The 19,631-nt window shown below is 36.6% G+C and overlaps 2 pseudogenes; both read right to left on the reverse strand.

The window, feature by feature from the left end:
• Nucleotides 1-988: 988 nt before the first annotated feature.
• On the reverse strand, nucleotides 989-16,861 carry LOC140507864 (non-structural maintenance of chromosomes element 4 homolog A pseudogene; annotated as a pseudogene).
• Nucleotides 16,862-16,864: 3 nt separating this feature from the next.
• On the reverse strand, nucleotides 16,865-19,267 carry LOC140507865 (putative olfactory receptor 10D4; annotated as a pseudogene).
• Nucleotides 19,268-19,631: the final 364 nt, after the last annotated feature.

The following is a 19,631-nucleotide window of genomic DNA, read 5'->3' on the forward strand; positions in this document are numbered from 1 at the left end:
CACTGAGGCATATATTAATTCTTGAAGACAAAGTCTGCCAGTTCCCCCGGCTATACTAAGAGTTGTATGGGGTACTAGTGTTAGTATTTCCCACTCCACCACACTGAGGTTCAGGATCTCCTGCTGGTTTTCTGAGATGGGGCTTGCTGGGATGTATTCTGTCCTGTAAAGTACTCCCCCTTTACCTGTGTAAGATGCACCTTTCCTGCCAATCATCCAAGTTTCCTGAGCTAAAAGCCTGCTCCACCTCATTTTTCTGCTGGCTCTATGGTTCCAGCATTTGTTCTGGAGCATTATTTCATTGATCAGAGATGAATATGGGAGAGCTACAGTGATTTACTGCTTTCTTTACCATCTTATGTCTAGAAGTTTCCCCCTCTCAAGATATTGCTTTTGAAAATTAAATATGAAATAATCTATGTGGCATTTGAGCATTGAATGTCCTCAGAGATAAGTGTTTGTGGGGTAGAAGAATTAAACATCTTGTCATATACTAAAACATAAAATTGAGATCATGGTTTGATTATTCCTTATCCTTTTTACACGTGTTAAGCAATTTAACCACTTTCTGATGCTGGAAAGTTATTCTGTTTAATGATCTGTTCACAAAGTGCCATGGTCTTAGTGCAAACTCATAAGCTCCATCAAATATCATTATTCTTTTGTTTTCCTTTGTTTGTTTTTCATATTATTTAGTGCAAATGTGTCAAACATGGGGCCAAAGGCTTGTTATGCAGCCACACTCTAGCGAATGACCTGAATCAGATTAAAATGTAATTGGAAATGGATTTTTTTTGACAGATATGGCAGTGAATCTCTTTAATCATGGAAAAGCAGGCAGCTTCATAAAAACAATAAAATTAAATAAATATAAACAAAACTAAACACCTGATTCTCTAAAAAAATGTTCATGATATAATAAATGATATATGCTTCTTTCCACCTAAAATGCCAATTTTTATTTGGGACACCTCTGAAAGCTTGGATTTTACTTGCTACAGCACAAAGGAGAGGTCATAGGCTGTGAAATTTCAAAAGTTCTCACAAGTCTTGATAATTCAGTGACACAATGTCTTGGAGCCTGATTTGAGTACCTTGTTCATTTTTCTCATTATCCTGGGTTATGGGCTTTATTGTTGACAGTTTATCTTGGTCAAGACTTATTCTTGCAAACCATTCCTTACAATGAAGGAAACATGGAAAATATTTTCTGCAGTTCAGCCAAAAGAATCTGAATTAATCACAAAGTCAATGAAGCATAAGGGAGTCTCAGAATCTTCTCTAAAATAAGTCTGCAGTAATCCCAGGATCCTTTGTATCTCTTTTCCTGTAGCCTCTTGTTAGGACTCCATTTTTCTTTCAACTCAGCAGGCATGGTCCTTTCTTCTTTTTTCTTATCTTGTCATTCATTCTGTTGCTTTGGCTCAGGAGGATTAATCTTGAATGAACCAAAGAAAAAGTGCAATGTTGGAGTACTGTAGGATTCCTTTCACCTAGAAATTCCTTGTCTAGAGGGTCTTGACCAGCAAGACCCTCTGTTCTCAGAAGCAATGAATGAGGTGGGAGGTAGGATGTAAGGCAACTCTGTTTATTCAACTGAGGATCAGGGTATTTAAGGGCTGTAACCACAATCACATGTAGGCTGAGCTCATCCCATTACTTCACCATCTCATGACTTACCCACATCCTTGTACCCAAAGCAAGTAACGAAGCTTACCTTGCTCCTGAAGCTAGTTCCTGAGTTCCCAGACCCAATTGCAACTTTTCTGCAAAGAATGTCAGTATCTGCAGGAACATCAGTTTCCAGGGTCATGGAGAGCTTTTGCCAGAGTTTGAGCAGGCACAAGTCCTACGGGAACAGGCTTTGCCTCAGCTATGGCTTTGATCACGGGACTCACACTCCCCTTAGCCCTCTACAGAGTACACTTTAATATCTTACTGATATTATTCCTACTCTGAACCAGGTATCTTTAGGTAAGAATCCAATATGAAGAGATTCTTCTTCACTATCTTTCTTGTAATTCAAGATGATTTAGGCCCATATACTTAAGCAAATCTTCACTATATTATATTGGACAAATAAGGTCATATCAGAATGCACCTAGCATGTCCTAGATCTACTGTTTCTTCATGGAGGAAAGTAACTGTTAGTAACCTTTGAGGGGAAGGGGGAGGGGAGAAAGATGTGCTGCTGCACGTGCCCAGCATTGTCCAGTGGCTTCCTGCTTGTAGATTATATAATTTCTCTTCCTGTTCCTAATTAATGGAAAGTAATTAGAAATGTTTTTAAAATAAAGAAAAATACAATAAAATGTATATAATGTTAACATGCATTATTTTAAGTCAATATACTTTCACAGAAATCCTTGTATATGGTTTAGTAACCCCCATTCTACTTCAGTTTACTATCGTTGTTGTTGTGATGTGTTCATCCTTCGTTTGCTGAAGAAGACCATGTCATGAGAGAAATGATGACGTGACTTGCACTTGACTTTGTTTTGAGTGAGGGAGGGCTGTGCAAGGTCACCAACCTCACTTCTCCTCCAGAGGCATCTGAATTCAGTGACCAGATTTCGTCAGGATGACTGGAGATGAGCCAGAATGCAAGGTCTCCCAGTGCATCCTGAGTTTATCACCACTCTAGGGCATACCCAATTTGAAGGTCCACAGAGGAGCTCACATTCAAATAGTGCAGACAATATGCACAATATGGTACATCCTGGTTCAAGAGGAGTGGGATAGAATTGCATGTCATATTAATGTTCTTTATGAATTGAAATCATTGCTGAAGCTACTGCAGAATCTTCCACCACAAGTCTGACAGTCCATACCTAATGGAGTGATACAATGTCACTGACAAATGTCAGAATGATTTACATACTTTGCACCTAGGTAACCATGGTGATATAGTCAGTCTTCTCCAAGCAGCTCCTTCCTGGGTCATACATGTAGAGATGTTTCCAATAGAATATTCACATGGACACTTTAAAACTTGTGCTATTTTCACCGAGTTGCAACCTAAAATTGCAGTTCCTTTGAAAGATGCTCACTCACCTATAGGGTTGTAGACTAGCAGAGACCTAAAACAAAAATCTGAAGTCTTAAATTTTTCTTAATTGCTTTTCTTAATATTTTATATTTGCTTTTTTTCCTCTCAAGGCAACCTCCACTTTCCTATCTTGAGTGCCCTTCCCCCCTTTCTAATCCACATTTTTGTTAAGAATGACATCTAATATACAGACTGATTCATTTCTTAAAAAAACAACATCTCTTCATATTTTTGTCCAAATGACTCAGAAATCTTGTGAGAAAATATCATACAGTAACTGGACTCAAGAACGAAACAAAACAAAATGTTCATATATTTCACTCAAATTTCTTTGCTTTGCCTTCTGCCCAGACTGAGAAAAATACACTAATGTGATGCTAATTCCTTTGAAAAAATCATTTCTTCTTTTTTTTACTTTTTCCTGAATTTTATTTTCCTTTTTAAAAAGCCACAATAATTTTATTTTTAATTTATGAAATAAAACAAGCATTTCCATAACATAGTATAACACACTCATACACACACACACACACACACACACACACATACACACACACACAAAGATACAAAGATGATGCTACATGAAACTACAAACCTATTATGGACAACTTGTTATTACATATATACATACACACACACTTCCACATTCCTATATATATATAAAGTCATGTGAATTTTTTTTCCCTTCTTTCTTCTCCCCTCCTTAGAGATGGGTACCATTACACACAAATTAATATGTAGATAGATAAATCTAGATAGATATAGATATAAAGCCATTCTATGCATCTTTCTATTTATCAGTTCTTTCTCTAGATGTAGACAATGTCTTCCTTCTTATGTTCTTTGTAGTTAATTTGGCTATTTACAATAGTCAAAATTACTTATTTGCTCATAGTTATTCTTAAAACAATATTGCTGCTTTTGTATATGTATGTTCTCTTGGTTCTGCTCATTTCACTCTTCATTATTTCATGCAAGTCAATCTATGTGTTTCTAAGATCAAGTTCATCATTTCCTACAACACAACAATATTTCATCATAATTATATACCACAACTTTTTCAGCCATTCCGAATTGATGGGCATCCCCCATATTTAGAACATATAGACTATTATTTTTTTTTCCCTAATCATCCTATATACTCAGAGAGTATATAGGTGGTTGAATAATTCTTTTGGGCATAATTCCAGAGTTCTCTCCAAAATGGTTGGATTAGTTCAAAATTCCACCACCAATGAATTAGTGTGCCAATTTTCCCATATTCCCTCCAAAATCTGTTGTTTTCCCCTTCTATAATTTTAGCCAATATAGTAGGTATAAAATGATATCTCAATTTGCATTTCTTATTATCTGAATTCACATTTTTCTAAGAATGACAGCATTTTTTAAAACAAATATGACTATAAATTGTTTTGATTTCTTCATTGGAAAACTGCTGATTCATACCCTTTGACTATTTATCAATTGTCAAATGACTCATACTCTCATAGATTTGACAAATATATTTTAGATATGAGATCTTTATCTGATAAACTGTATATAAATCCCCTCCCCAGTTTTCTGTTTTCCTTATGATCTCAATTGACTGCATTTGTTGTATTAATACAAAATCCTTTAAATTTTATGCAATCAAAATTATCCATTTTGCACCTAATTTTGTTATCTTTTTTATTCATAAATTGTTCACCTATCCTTAAGTCTGATAAGTAATATGTCTCATGTTCGTGTAATTTTCTTATAAAATCTCTATATATAGGTCATTGTAATGGTCATTTAAATGGGGATCTCTTTCATATTCATTAATAGACTCATGTGGCCTGTCTGGGTCACATGGAAGCCTGAGTGACATGAGTTTTAGTCACATGGAGCCCATGGCGAGAGGAGTTTCCTGAATGAGTGGAACAGGAAGGATGGAACAGGAAGAGGTGCAGCTGAAGCAGAGCTGAGTGGAAATTAGTCTTGAAGGAAGTCAGAGCTAGGAAGGATGTAGGCTTCTGCCTAGCATGAGTGAAAGAGCTTGTATGTGATTTGTTTAAGTTTATGGGAAGCCTAGCAGGGGAAGACTTGGGGATGATGTTCTCTGTGTTGTTATTGCATATAGATTTTTATTGCTGTGATGGATTTGGCTTTCTGGTGTCTGAATAAATGTTTTCATTCTGTCTTCCACGTGGAGAGTCTGTGGTATTTCATGATTCAGAATTGCACTGGGATATTCATGGCCAACACAGGCACTGTGAATATGTCATTGACATATTGACAGTCATGCATCTATTTTGACGTTATATTGGTAAATGGTGCAACATATTGTTCCATTCTCAGTTTCTGCCATACTGCTTTTCAGCTTTCACAACATTTATTTTTTACCAAATGATGAATTCATTTGTCAAAATGTTAAGTATTTACACTTGCAGAATATAAGGTTATTATATTTATTTGCTGCTGTAAATTGTATTTGTACTCTATACCAATGATTTACCTTTCTTCTTAGCCAGTACCAGATAGTTTTCATATTTATTGCCTCATAATCTAGTTCAAGATCTGGTAATACTAAACTTCCTTGTTTTACTTTTTTTTTTCATTATTTCCTTTCATATTCTTGACTTTTTGTTTCTCCAAATGGATTATGTTATTATTTTCTCCAATTTGGTAAAAAAAAAAAAATTGGGATGACATTGAATATATAAATTAGTTTGGGTGAAATTATCATTTTTATTATATTGACTCTGCCTACCTGTGAACAATGTCTTCATCTATTTAAATCTGATTATTTTTGTTTTTATAAAAAGTTTGTTAAAAAATAATTTTGGTTATATAATTGCTGTATTTCTTTTGGCAGGTGTACTCCAAGATATTTTATGCTGTCTAGAGTTATTTTAAATGAGGTTTTTCATTATTTCTTTTTGCAGAGGTTTGTGACATAGGAATGTTTATAATTTATGTGAATTTACATTATATTCTTTTATTTCACTAAAATTATTGTTTCAACTAAGTTTTTACTTGATTCTTTTGGGATTACTTTTTTCTATTATTAACTATAAAATTTTTATGCCCTAAAATATGGTCAATTTTTGCAAAAGTATTATGAACCACTGAGAAAAGCCTGTATTCTCTTCTATTTCCATTCAATTCTCTCCAGATATCTATCATACCTAGATTATTTAAAGTTCTAGCCATTTCCTTATCTTCTTTCTTGTTTAATTTTTGATTAAATTGCTGTAGTTTGGAGAGGGGAAGATTAAAGTGCCCTACTATTACAATACTATGATCTATCTCTATCTGTAACTCATTTAACTTGTCTTTGAAAAATGTAGATGTTGTAATATTTGGTGCATATAGGTTCAGTATTGATATTGTTTCAGTCTATAATATCTTTTATCAAAATGAAGTAACTCTATTTATCTTTTTAAATTAAATGTATTTTAGCCACGACTTTTTTTTGAAATTATACTTTCAACTCATGCTTTTTGTTACATCATCTGAAGCATAATAAATTCTGCTACAAACCTCTGCTTTAACTTTGCATATCTCTCATTCTTAAATGTGTTTCTTGTAAATAATAATTGTTGGATTCTAATTTTTAATTCATTCTGCTATCCATTTCCATTTTATGGGTGAGTTCATCCCATTTACATTCAAAGTTCTATTGCTATTTACTCCATGTTAGTTTTATTCTTTATTTTCCTACTCAGCCTCTCATTTTACTCTATCTCTGTTACCTTATATTCTCCTCTTACCTTCTTATTCCTAATTTTATCTACCCCTCTAAAATTCCCTATCTTATCTTCTTTCCTCACTCTCCTAATCTTAATCCATACACCATTTAAAAAATCTCTCCTGTCCCCTGTCCTCCAGGTTTCTCACTTCTCTAGAATTTCAGATGATTTCTGAATTTCTTTTGATGTACTCTTTGTTCCCTTTCCAATACAGATGAGAATAGGTTCTAATATTACCAGCTTTCACCCCTTCCCCCTACCCCCCACATCCTCAGTATTTTTTCTTCCTTTCATGCCCTATTTTAATGAGATAATTGCTCCTTTTTAGAATTTCCTACCCAATTTTGTTTTTTTAGAATCACCCTATCATACACAGCTCAGCCCCAACCTTCCTTTCAAACTACCTTAGTAATGGTAACAGCTTTAAGAATACTGATAACATTTTCACATATCATAAGTAGACAGTTTAACCTTCAGTAGTGTCTTATAATTAGTTTTTAATGATTTCCTTGTTTTTCTTCTGGATCGTTTATATCAAATTTTCCAATGAGTTCTGGTCTTTTTGTTACTAATATCTGAACATTCATCAAATATCCACTTATTTTTGTTAAGGAGTATACTCAAGCTCTTTTTTTCTTTGAAATATAGTGCTCCAAGACCTACAGACTTTTAGTGTAGAAGCTACCAAGTCTTATTAAATCCTTACTATTTTTCCACAGTATTTATTTTTTTTCTTGTTACTTGCAATGTTTTCTCTTTTATCTGGAAATTTTGAAACTTGACCATTACATTCCTGTAAGTTTTCTTTTTTTTTTTTTTTTTTTATTTAGCTTTTAACATTCATTTTCACAAAATTTTGGGTTACAAATTTTCTCCCCTTTTCTCCCCTCCCCCCCCAAACGCCAAGCATTCTAATTGCCCCTCTGACCAATCTGCTCTCTCTTCTATCATCCCTCTCTGCCCTTGTCTCTGTCTTCTCTTTTGTCCTGTAGGGCCAGATAGCTTTCTATACCCCTTTACCTGTATTTCTTATTTCCTAGTAGTAAGAACATTACAGTTGATCCTAACACTTTGAGTTCCAACTTCTTTAGCTCCCTCCCTCTCCACCCCTTCCCTTTGGAAGGCAAGCAATTCAATATAGGCCAAATCTGTGTAGTTTTGCAAATGACTTCCATAATAGTTGTGTTGTATAGGACTAACTATATTTCCCTCCATCCTATCCTGTCCCCCATTACTTCTATTCTCTTTTGATCCTATCCCTCCTCATGAGTGTTGACCTCAAATTGCACACTCCTCCCCATGCCCTCGCTTCTATCATCCCCCCCCACTCTGCTTATCCCCTTATCCTCCACTTTCCTGTATTGTAAGATAGGTTTTCATACCAAAATGAGTAGGCATTTTATTCTTTCCTTTAGTGGAATGTGATGAGAGTAGACTTCATGTTTTTCTCTCACCTCCCCTCTTTATCCCTCCACTAATGAGTCTTTTGCTTGCCTCTTTTATGAGAGATAATTTGCCCCATTCAATTCTCCCTTTCTCCTCCCAATATCTTTCTCTCTCACTGCTTGATTTCATTTTTTTTAAGATATGATCCCATCCTCTTCAATTCACTCTGTGCACTCTGTCTCTATGTGTGTGTGCGTGTGTGCATGTGTGTGTGTGTAATCCCACCCAGTACTCAGATACTGAAATGTTTCAAGAGTTACAAATATTGTCTTTCCATGTAGGAATGTAAACAGTTCAACTTTAGTAAGTCCCTTATGACTTCTCTTTGCTGTTCACCTTTTCATGGTTCTCTTCATTCTTGTGTTTGGAAGTCAAATTTTCTTTTCAGCTCTGGTCTTTTCATCAAGAATGCTTGAAAATCCTCTATTTCATTGAAAGACCAATTTTTCCCCTGAAGTATTATACTCAGTTTTGCTGGGTAGGTGATTCTTGGTTTTAGTCCTAGTTCCTTTGACTTCTGGAATATCCTATTCCATGCCCTTCGATCCCTTAATGTAGAAGCTGCTAGATCTTGTGTTATCCTGATTGTATTTCCACAATACTTGAATTGTTTCTTTCTAGCTGCTTGCAATATTTTCTCTTTCACCTGGGAGTTCTGGAATTTGGCCACAATGTTCCTAGGAGTTTCTCTTTTTGGATCTCTTTCATGCGGTGTTCTGTGGATTCCTTGAATATTTATTTTGCCCTCTGGTTCTAGAATCTCAGGGCAGTTTTCATTGATAATTTCATGAAAGATGATGTCTAGGCTCTTCTTTTGATCATGGCTTTCAGGTAGTCCCATAATTTTTAAATTGTCTCTCCTGGATCTATTTTCCAGGTCAGTTGTTTTTCCAATGAGATATTTCACATTATCTTCCATTTTTCTATTCTTCTCTCTTTGTTCTGTGATTTCTTGGCTTCTCATAAAGTCATTAGCCTCCATCTGTGCCATTCTAATTTTGAAAGAACTATTTTCTTCAGTGAGCTTTTGAATCTCCTTTTCCATTTGGCTAATTCTGCTTTTGAAAGCATTCTTCTCCTCATTGGCTTTTTGAACCTCTTTTGCCAATTGAGTTAGGCTAGTTTTCAAGGTGTTATTTTCTTCAACATTTTTTTGGGTCTCCTTTAACAGGGAGCTGATCTGCTGTTCATGCTTTGACTTCATGTCTCTCATTTCTCTTCCCAGCTTTTCCTCCACCTCTCTAACCTGATTTTCAAAATTCTTTTTGAGCTCTTCCATGGCCTGAGCCCATTGGGTGGGCTGGGACACAGAAGCCTTGATTTCTGTGTCTTTGCCTGATGGTAAGCATTGTTCTTCCTCATCAGAAAGAAAGGGAGGAAATGCCTGTTCACCACGAAAGTAACCTTCTATAGTCTTATTTCTTTTCCCTTTTCTGGGCATTTTCCCAGCCAGTGACTTGACCTCTGAATATTTTCCTCACACCCACCTCACCTCCTGATCCTCCCAGCCAGTGTTTGGGGTCTGAGATTCAAATGCTGCTTCCAGCCTCAGGGCTTTGGGTGGGGGCAGGGCTGCTATTCAGTGTGAGATTAATTCAGATGCTCAGGTGAGGGCAGGGCTGCCTCTCAGGCTCAGTTCCCTCAGGGAGTTTATGCACAGACCTTCAACAATGGATCCAGGCTCCTGCCTGCTTGGGGAGCCCTGGTCTGCCGCTGCCCCTCAGCTTCTGTCTCCCGAGGGGGCCCGAGCCATGGGGGCACCCCACTCCCTCCTCGACCCGCCAAAGGGACTCTCTCACCGACCCCCGTCACCTGTGGGTGGAGGCACTTGTGCGGCTGCTGGAGATCCCGTCCTTGAAGCCCGCTCGGATCTGTTCCTCTCGGTGCCGAGGCCACGGCAGGGCTGTACTCAGCTCCCAGTCCCGGCGCCCAGTCCGCAGCACGAAGGACCTTTTACGAGAGGTTTGCAGGTCTCTCCGGAACAGAAATCTCCCTCGCTCCAATGTTCTGTGGCCTCTGGGTGCAGAATTCACCGTGAGTTACTTCTTTGTAGTTGTTCTATGGGTTGTGGGTTCGGAGCTATGTGTATGTGCGTCTTTCTACTATGCCATCTTGGCTCCGCCCCCCAAGTTTTCTTTCTAGAATTGCTTTTAGGTGGTGAACAGTGATTTTTTTTTTTTGTATATTTCTGTTTTACCTTCTTGTTCTAGAACTTCAAGACAACTATCCTTAATATTCTTGTAATATGTTATCAAGATTCTTTTTTTGATCGCAATTTCAAGTAGTCAATCAATTTTTTTATTTTCTTTCTTTGATCTGTTCTTATCAGCTGTTTTTTTTACTAAGATGTTTCAGATTCGCTTCTATTTCTTCTAGCTTTATTACTTCTTGGTTTCTTATAACATCATTTGATTCTACTTGCCCAATTCTAGTTTTTAAAAAGTTGCTTTCTTTCATAAGATTTTGTATCTCTTTCTCAAATGGGTTAACTTTCTTTCATAATTTTCTTGGGTTGTTTTTATTTGATTTTTGAATTGCTTTCTAAGTTCATCCAATAGTTTATGGATTTGTGACCATTTGATGTTACTCTTGGGGGTAGGACTGGCTTTTTTTTTTTTAATCTTACCATCTTCCTCTGATTAGGAACCTAGGTCTTCTTTAGTATTAACATAGCTATTTATGGTCAGGTTCTTTTTCCTTTGCTTACTAATTTTTGTTTTTACTGTATTTTTTAGCAACCAATTATTATAATTACTATTATAATAATTGTTTTAGCCCCTAGTAGTAGGTAATTTTTCCATAGTAGTCAGATATTGTTGTTTTCTGAATTCTGTCCAGGGGTTTCACCACACTGTTCTGAAAATGTTCTTGCTTCCTGTGGTTTGACACTGAGTTTGTGCTCATTGCTCCTCCCCCACAGCTACAGTCCAGGAAAATCCTGGCTTCCTTCAGTCTTCCCCACTCAGCTGTTTGCTGTTCCCTAGATGAAAGTTTGTGAGGTAAAAGTTCATTAAGTAAAAGTTCCGTAGGCTGTGAAGTAAAAGTTCCTGAGGTGAATTTTCTTGAAGCTGAGAATAAGGTGAAAGTTGAGGTGAAATATCTTGAGGTCTAGTCCCCTTCCCTTAGATCCTATTATTTTTTGATTTGGTGAGATTGGCCTGGAGGTGTTTACACTTCACTCTGGCCAATTCTCAGCCCCTAGAGGCCCTTCTCTGAGGTCCTTTCAAGTTATGTCAGGAGAAAGATCCCTTTATTTTTGCTGCTTTATGTTCATTTTGTGTCAATTTTCTGTCTCTTTATGGAGGAAATTTGGAGAGCCTGGAAATTTCTGACCTACTCTGCCATCTTCCCAGAATGTATTCCAATGTATTCATATCCCTTGCCATTTATTAGTTGGGAAATTATTTGTATTCTTATGGATTTGACAAAATTCCTTATATATTTGAGATAGGAGACCTTTATCTGAGAAATAGTGTATAAAATCTCCCCTTTCCCCCTCTCCCCCAATTTTCTGCTTTCCTTCTGATCTTGGCTACATTTCTTTTGTTTATAATCTAGAATTGGAATGGTTAATGACTTCACTCTCTTGATTTGGTTGAGCTACCCTACAATACAGAGGAGGCTGAACTAACCTGGAAATCAGAATCAGCCCATCAGGAGGGAGACTGAGCATCCTTTGAGCTTGATATACAAGAGATCCTTTGCAGTGTTCACTTACTGAGCCTGGAATCCCCTCTGCTGTGTGGCAACCACAGAACTGATTTAAATTGGTGAAAAACAGCTCTAATGGAAAGAACTAGCACAATCATCTTAGTTCTGGAACCTTGGGGACTTTTTCAGTCTGACTCTCTTCCTTGTCCCATGTCTCATGATCTCTGTGAAGTGATCCCTTATTGGGAAATGGAAACTGAAATTGAAGGATTGTGGCAATGCTTGATTGGGCCACTACACAGCTTTTGCCACCCAGCTTTGTGGTTTCTTTCTATCTTTATAATCTGTGCAAAATGAGCTCAGTTCTGACTGCAGCTGTGCATGCATGCCAACAACTTGAGAGAAATAAACATGCATACAGCCTAATTCTGTTCATCTTTCCAAGACTGAACTCTGGAGTTGACAATACAAAACCATTTTAATTTAATGTCATTGAAATTGTCCATTTTGTACCACACTGCTCTTGTTTATTTAGAAATTATTCACCTATCCATAAGTCTAACAAGTAGTGTATGTTCCATGTTTCAATTTCTTGTAAAAATCTCTATTTATATCTAGGTCATGTACCCATTTTGACCTTATATTGGTAAATGATGTAACACATTGCTCTATGCCCAATTTCTGCCACATTGATTTTCAGTTTTTCCAACAAGTTTTCAGTTAATAATTATCCCAAATAGTAAATGCTTATCCTAAAATAGTGAATTCTTAACCCAAAATCTTGTCTTTACATTTGTCAAATATAAGGTTACTATATTTATTTGTTGCTGTAAATTATATGCCTGCTCTATTCCATTGGTCTATCTTTCTGTTTCTTAGCCAGTGCCAGATATTTTTGATAATTACTAATTTATAATACAGTTTAAGATCTAGTACTGCTAAATCTTCCTCCTTTACATTTTTTCATTATTTCATTTGATATTCTTCACTTCTTGTTTTTTCAAATGACTTTTGCTATTATTTTTTTCTAATTCAACAAAAGAAATTGGTAATTTCATTGGGATGGCATTGAATATGTAAATTATTTTTAGGTACAATTGTGATTGTTATTCTGTTGGTCCTGCCTACTCACAAACAATTACTTTGTCTCCAATTATTTAAGTCTGATTTTATTTGTACTAAAAGTTTTCTATAATGTTGTTTATATAGTTCCTGGGTATGTTTTGGCAGATATACTTCCAGGTATTCTATACTATCTGGAGTTATTTAAATGTGGTTTTGGTTTTTTCTTTTTTTTGGCTATCTCTTCTTGCAGGGTTTTGATAGTGTTATATAGAATGTTTATATTTTATGTTAATTTACTTTATGTCTTGCTACTTTGCCAAAATTATTAATTGTTTCAAATCTGGCCTAAGACATTTACTAGTTGTGTGACTCTGGACCAATCATTTAACCTCCATCTGCCTTAGTTTCCTCATCTGAAAAATGGAATAACAGTAGCATTTGCCTCCCAGGTGTGTTGTGAGGATAAAATGAGAAAATATTTGAAAAGTGCTTTGGAAACTCCTAAGTGTTATGTCAATGTAAATTGTTATTATTATGTCCATGCTATTGCTAGACTTCCTTTGCTAAATATTTGAATGTATCTTTTTATTCCAATCCTGAGCCTAAATCAGCAAATTAACCTGAATCGGGCCTATCTGAGAACAAGTAGATTATTTTTAAAAACTAAGGTGAGGTTAAATATATATATGTATACATATATATATTTTAATATATATGTTTAATATATATAAATATATATTAATTATATTTTAATATATAATATATATATACATTTTGTTTACATAAGTGACATTTTATTCTTTCTTTGATTTCTTTTTGATAGGTTTAGCAGTGGAATTTTAAAGGAGCATCTTTTGAAATTATGCAGAATCCAAAGGCCATGTAACCTGAAATCATAACGTAGGAATTCTTGTGGAATTAGAAGCCATTTGGCAATGGTAAGATGGTGCGGTGGCCAGTGTATGAAAACTACTACATTTCAACATAAAGGGAAAAAACTCTCAGGACATCAAGTATAGAATGAGAGACAATATGTTATGAGGAGAAAAGAAGTTGGGAACTTTATTTCCTATACTCTTTTGCTTTCTTGACAGAAGGAGAACCTGGTGTGATATCTATATCATACCACCACCACATTTACGGCCATCATTACCAATTGGTGTCACCTGGTTAAAACCTGTCTGAGTCTAGGCAAAGCTAAAAACATGCACTTGATGTTCTATTATATGTTGTTTTGTTCCTTGAGTTCATTACTACGGAAATTATAGCCTAGGGTCAAGCTTGTTCGATTGTGGATTGGAGGTCCATTGTGAACTGATCACTTGACAAGCATTCATTGACATAAAACTGATTAAGGGAGGAAGTAGAGGCAGACGTTTCCTAGTGGAATAGTTTCTTCACAGTCATGAGACTAACAAAATGAGCCTAGTCACCCAGGATAAGGTGGGGCTCAGTGATAGAAGGGTTCTCACTCCCCAAGAACCCTAGAAAACCTAGACCTGTTCTGGTGTTGAGTGGAGCACATAACCACCAAGGTGGACAGGGAACTTGGGTTTAGAGAGGATCAGTGACTTAGAATTGGAATCTTAGAGGTCATCTAGTCCCCATCTTGCAGATGAGGAAATAGCCCAGGAAAGGTTAAGTAATTTGCCCAAGGTCACACAGGTAGTATCGTAGCTATTTATAAATTTAACAGTTTAGGTCCTCTAAAGTCAGAAAAAAAAATTAGAATAGAACTTAATTCCTCTAAATCTAAATGCAGGTTTTCTTTCCTCTTTATTGAGCAGGATGGAATGCCAGAAATTACAAAACCACATTTAGTAAAGAGAATATTCATGGCTTAGTACCACCACCTGGTGGTTAAATTAAAAACTGGGTTTGCCTTTTAAAATGTAATCCTAATAGTTTCCATAACCTCATTACTATTTACATAAGACTAGTTATACTGAGGGGGTATCTAAGTGGCAGCTAGGAGGCAGAATGGATGAAACACCAGGCATGGAGTCAGCAGAATAGTTTCTTGAGTTCAAATCTTGCCTCAGATACTTATTAGCTTTGGAACCTAACAATGTAAACCTGGGCAAGTCACTTAATCCTGTTTGCCTCAGTTTCTTCATCTGCAAAATGAACTCAGATAGGAAATGTCAAACCACTCCAATATCTTTGCCAAGAAAACCCCAAATGAGATAATGAAGGGTCAGACATGACTGAACAACAAAGTGATGCTGAAGTCCAATATGGAATATGCATATCATTATATTTTCCATTAAGTGTTCCTAGGATGGTTCATCATAACTCTGGGTTATTGAAAGCCATTCCAGCAAACTCTGTCAAGGTTCCAGCAAAATGAAAAGACTTTGAAGTTGGTACTGGTAATAAACTGTTTGAGCATTGTCCTGCCTAAGTTGGTAAGGGCTCATCATGAATATGGCAGTAAAATGATGAATTTTTGCATCCCAGAAATTGTCTTAATAATATTTACAGATTATGTTGAGGTTGTGTAGAAGAAATACACATAGATCGTATCAAAGTTATCTTATCATGAAATGTCTTATAAGTTTTATTTTATTAGAATAACAAAACCCCTATGCATATCCAGCAAGCATTTATTAAGCACTTACTATACGCAAGGTTCATAGCTTTGGCTCAGGAAGGTTTCCCTTTGCTGATTAACAACCATCTGTTCTTTACCCTGTGGGACTGAAAATTGACAATGTGACTGGCTTAGAGATAGCTTCTTTCTAGCTGACCCCTTCCAGCTGTACTTTTCCCAGCTCCAGCCCTTGAGACTTAGGTTATCAGAGAAGTATCCCCAGACTGGGAGATGGGACAAGGATGAAGGAGAGGAACCTCTGCCTATCTAAGTTCTACTATTTCCTGGGAAGGGCCCTGCTTGTGTTTAGACTACTCTAAGTATATCATCATCATTAACAACCTGCCTCTGGCCTCCCCAAAGGAGTCCTTCATGGGTCCTGATTACTCCAACTGCCCATATATTAAATTATTTTTTAGAAGTTCCACACAGGCCAAATGTATTTGACCAGAAAAAAGAAAGTCTTCCAAACTTGTCCTCCAAGACAAAGTGAGAAAAGTCCTACTCAGCTACTGTTGAAGACAAAACCAAAAGGAATTGACCATACATACATGGAGGTTCTGAATCTTTGTCATGGCATGGATCTCCTTTGGCAGTCTAATGAAACAAATAAGCCCCTTTGAAGGATTTTGTTTTTAAATGCACAAAATAAAATACACAAGAAATGAATTTTATTGAAATGCACCTATCAAAATATATATTTTTAAAAAATAAATTCACAGACCCCAGGTTAAGACTAATCCCCTGACCTAATGGAATTAATCAGTGCTGAAAAGTGTTAAAAGAAAAAGGAGAAGGCTGATTCCAGTCCTAGGCTAACCCTAGGGAGCTTGTCCAGCCTCCTGGTAGAGATTATGCCATAGTCGATCATCAAGTGCTTATTGACTGCTCCCAGGGAAAAGCAGCACTAAACTTCTTTTCAATAATGAACCTTTCTTTAAACAACACACTAACATCACTGTAGGCCCTACAGACTCTAAGACTGTATTAGGCTAGACAAAGTTAACATCTTGTCAACTGAAATGTGTGCAAAATTATAAAAAATGTGTGAAACAGGAAAGGGGAGTTGGAAATTATTTTGGCAAATTCCAGAAGGAACTGAGTAAATCTGGAAGGGCCTCTGGTAACAAGTCATTATTGAGCTTCCAGTCCAGTTTCCTTTTGAGATAGCAGTAAGATCTTTTAATAACAAAAGTGTGACCTTCATAGCCACACAGACTTTCTGTGCTCTCTTACTTCCAGCTCTACTCTTGGCGACAACACATCTAGAGCAGAAGATGGAGGGGCTGACTTCAGCAACCTTTCAGAAACTGAGATGAAGGTGTAAGGAGGAAATGGTCCCATGGCTTACACTCCTGAAGTGTTTACCACTTGGTTTAATACTTTTCTCCAGGTCAATTTCACTTCTTTGTTCCCCAGCTTATAAATTAAGGGATTCAAGGAAAGGAGTGACAGTATTACCCAACACATGAATCACAGAATACAGCCAAGGAGTAGGAACAAGTATGAGGTAGATGAAGACCGCAGGTCCATAGTAAAAAAGGATGGAGGTCAGGTGAGTACTTAGGTGGAGAACATATCTCATCCTCTGATGAGTGAATTTTCAATCTGGAGAACACAATGCAAATGTATGAAGTTACAATGAGCAGGAAACAGAAGAGCCACAATGCCAACATTCATGAAACTCACCATCTGGGCTAGAGGGGTATCTGCACAAGCTAGGGGCAACACTACAGGGATATCACAAAAGAAATAATTCACCTCCTTTGGACCACAGTAGGGTAACTTAAAGATGAGAAATGTAAGCACAGCTACATGCAGCAGCCACCCAACCAAGTACCCATGGTCAAGAGCATACAATACACACCCTTTGGTTCATAATGACTGTATACCTTAATGGGTGATACATGCTGCAAAGTGGTCCTATCCCATCACAAGATAGAGGAAACATTCAGTGCAGCCCAGAAAATGATAAAAGAATAATTGGGTTGCACAGCCCTGAAAAGAGATGGTGTGACTGTATCCCATGAGGTAGAGCAGTATTTTAGGGGAAATTACTGAAGGAAATAACGTGTCAAACATAGATAGATTGGTGAGGAAGAAATACCTGGGGGTGTGAAACTAGGAAGAAGAAATGACAGCTGTGAGAATGAACTGGTTCCCCAATAGGGTGAGGTGGTAGGATGTCAGAAATAGGGTAAACAGTTCATTCTCCAGCCTCTTAGTGTGGGCTATTCCCAACAGGATGAACTAGATCATACTACTATGTAATTCTTTAGCTTCCCAAGGAGGATCTATCCTGGGACAATGAAACATAACCTCATGCAATATTATGAGTAATAGAGCAAGAGATTCATAGAAATTTAGATTTGGAAGCTAACTAAGAGGTCATCTAGTCCAACCCATATCTGAACAGCTAATCCATATTCAACATCATTGATGCCACTCTTGACAATCCCACCTCTGCTTGTAGACATACCACAATTAAGAACCTACTACTTTCCAAGATAATACATTCTACTTCTTGGTTCTTTGAATTGTGAGAGAAAAAATATTATAAGCCATCAAAATCTGTTTCTATGTAATCGCTACCCATTGATCTTAGTTGTACCTTTTGGGGCCAAGCAGAATAAATTATATCAAGAGTTATATGCATTTTCTTATTAGAAAATAAACTCCTTGAGAGCAAGGACTATCTTTGCTTTTGTATTTGCATCCCTACAATGCTTGAAATATAGCAAATGCTTGATGAATGCTTTGTATTCATTCATCTTTGTGAGGAAAGGGAGTTTCTCAATCTACCTAAAAATCACCTATAGAATCCTGCTCCCTTCCAGACTCTGTTCTCAAATAATCAGCTCAGTTTATATTTAATGAATTCACTTCTGTGAGAAAATATGTTGTTGGGGGAAGAAATGTTAAGGAAGTCAGTTCTGATCTAATAGTCTGGTCTGTCTGTTAAAACCTAAAGAATAAGGTTGGATCCAATTATAGGTTTATTGAAGGGATCTCGACCAACTTATATGTAGATTTTACAACATGGACAGTGATCAGGCATCAATTGGTTGCCTAATGGAAAATAGTAGATCTAAATTTCTCAGAAGAATCTTAAAATAATTTCACACAAATGTGCTCCTTGAAGAACCATTTGTTAACTCTTTCATTTTACAGATGAAGAGGCTGAGGTTGATGGAGATTAAATGCTTATCTAAGCTCAGTAAGTGTCAGAGTAAGGATTTGAACCCAGCTTCTCTGATTCTAGAATCATTGCCCTTTCCCATGTACCACAGGAGTTTCCCTTATCTCTGTTGCTGTAAGCAGGCTCCAGCCACTGAAAGCCAAAGGTGTGGGACTGTTTCAAATCTTCAGGAAACTATGACACTGGATAAATGTCTATTAAGTACATCTAACCCTTGTTTCTGGACTAGTTTTCCCATTTCTGGAATTTGGAGACCAGAGACTCTTTATCTAAATTAGCTTTCAGAAAAAGCTGTAAAATGTGGGTCTTTGGAAAATAATCAGATTTAGCTCAACATAAGAATACAGGTTTAACAATTAATTATAATTTAATAATAGTAATCAGCAATAAAATATCTAATCTAATAATCAGTAATATAATGAGTCTCATTTTCTACAAGCTTCCTAGATTTGTACCACACCTGACTTTTCCTGCCTATTGTCTTCCCTTAAAGATTTCTCATATGGACCATCTGTCTGTTTTAGGTCATTTTCTCTTGATTCTTTATCCATCTATTCAGACATCTTTCAAGTAATCACTGCTTGGATCTTTTCAGTTGACTGTTCTGCTCTAGATTTTTTTAAAAACTGGATTTGTGTTTTAATACATATAGCAACGCTGATTGGCACCTTCTCTGTAACCTACAGTTGTAGGGAGTTCTCTGAGGCACTGAAAAGTTATGTGACTGTCATCAACCTAGGTCTTCAAGGCTTTGAGGCCAGTTCTCTATCCATGATAGTCTATTGCCTCTCCTGCTCCATTTTTTATGGTCAATGTCAAAAGCCTCAGAACCCATATCTGTAAGGGATGACAGAATAGAGATAATCTCTAAGATCTCATTCTAATGTCCACGAATGTCAGTTATTTCCATATTCC

This window comes from Notamacropus eugenii, chromosome 5, assembly GCF_028372415.1.
Source record: "Notamacropus eugenii isolate mMacEug1 chromosome 5, mMacEug1.pri_v2, whole genome shotgun sequence".
NCBI lineage: Eukaryota > Metazoa > Chordata > Mammalia > Diprotodontia > Macropodidae > Notamacropus > Notamacropus eugenii.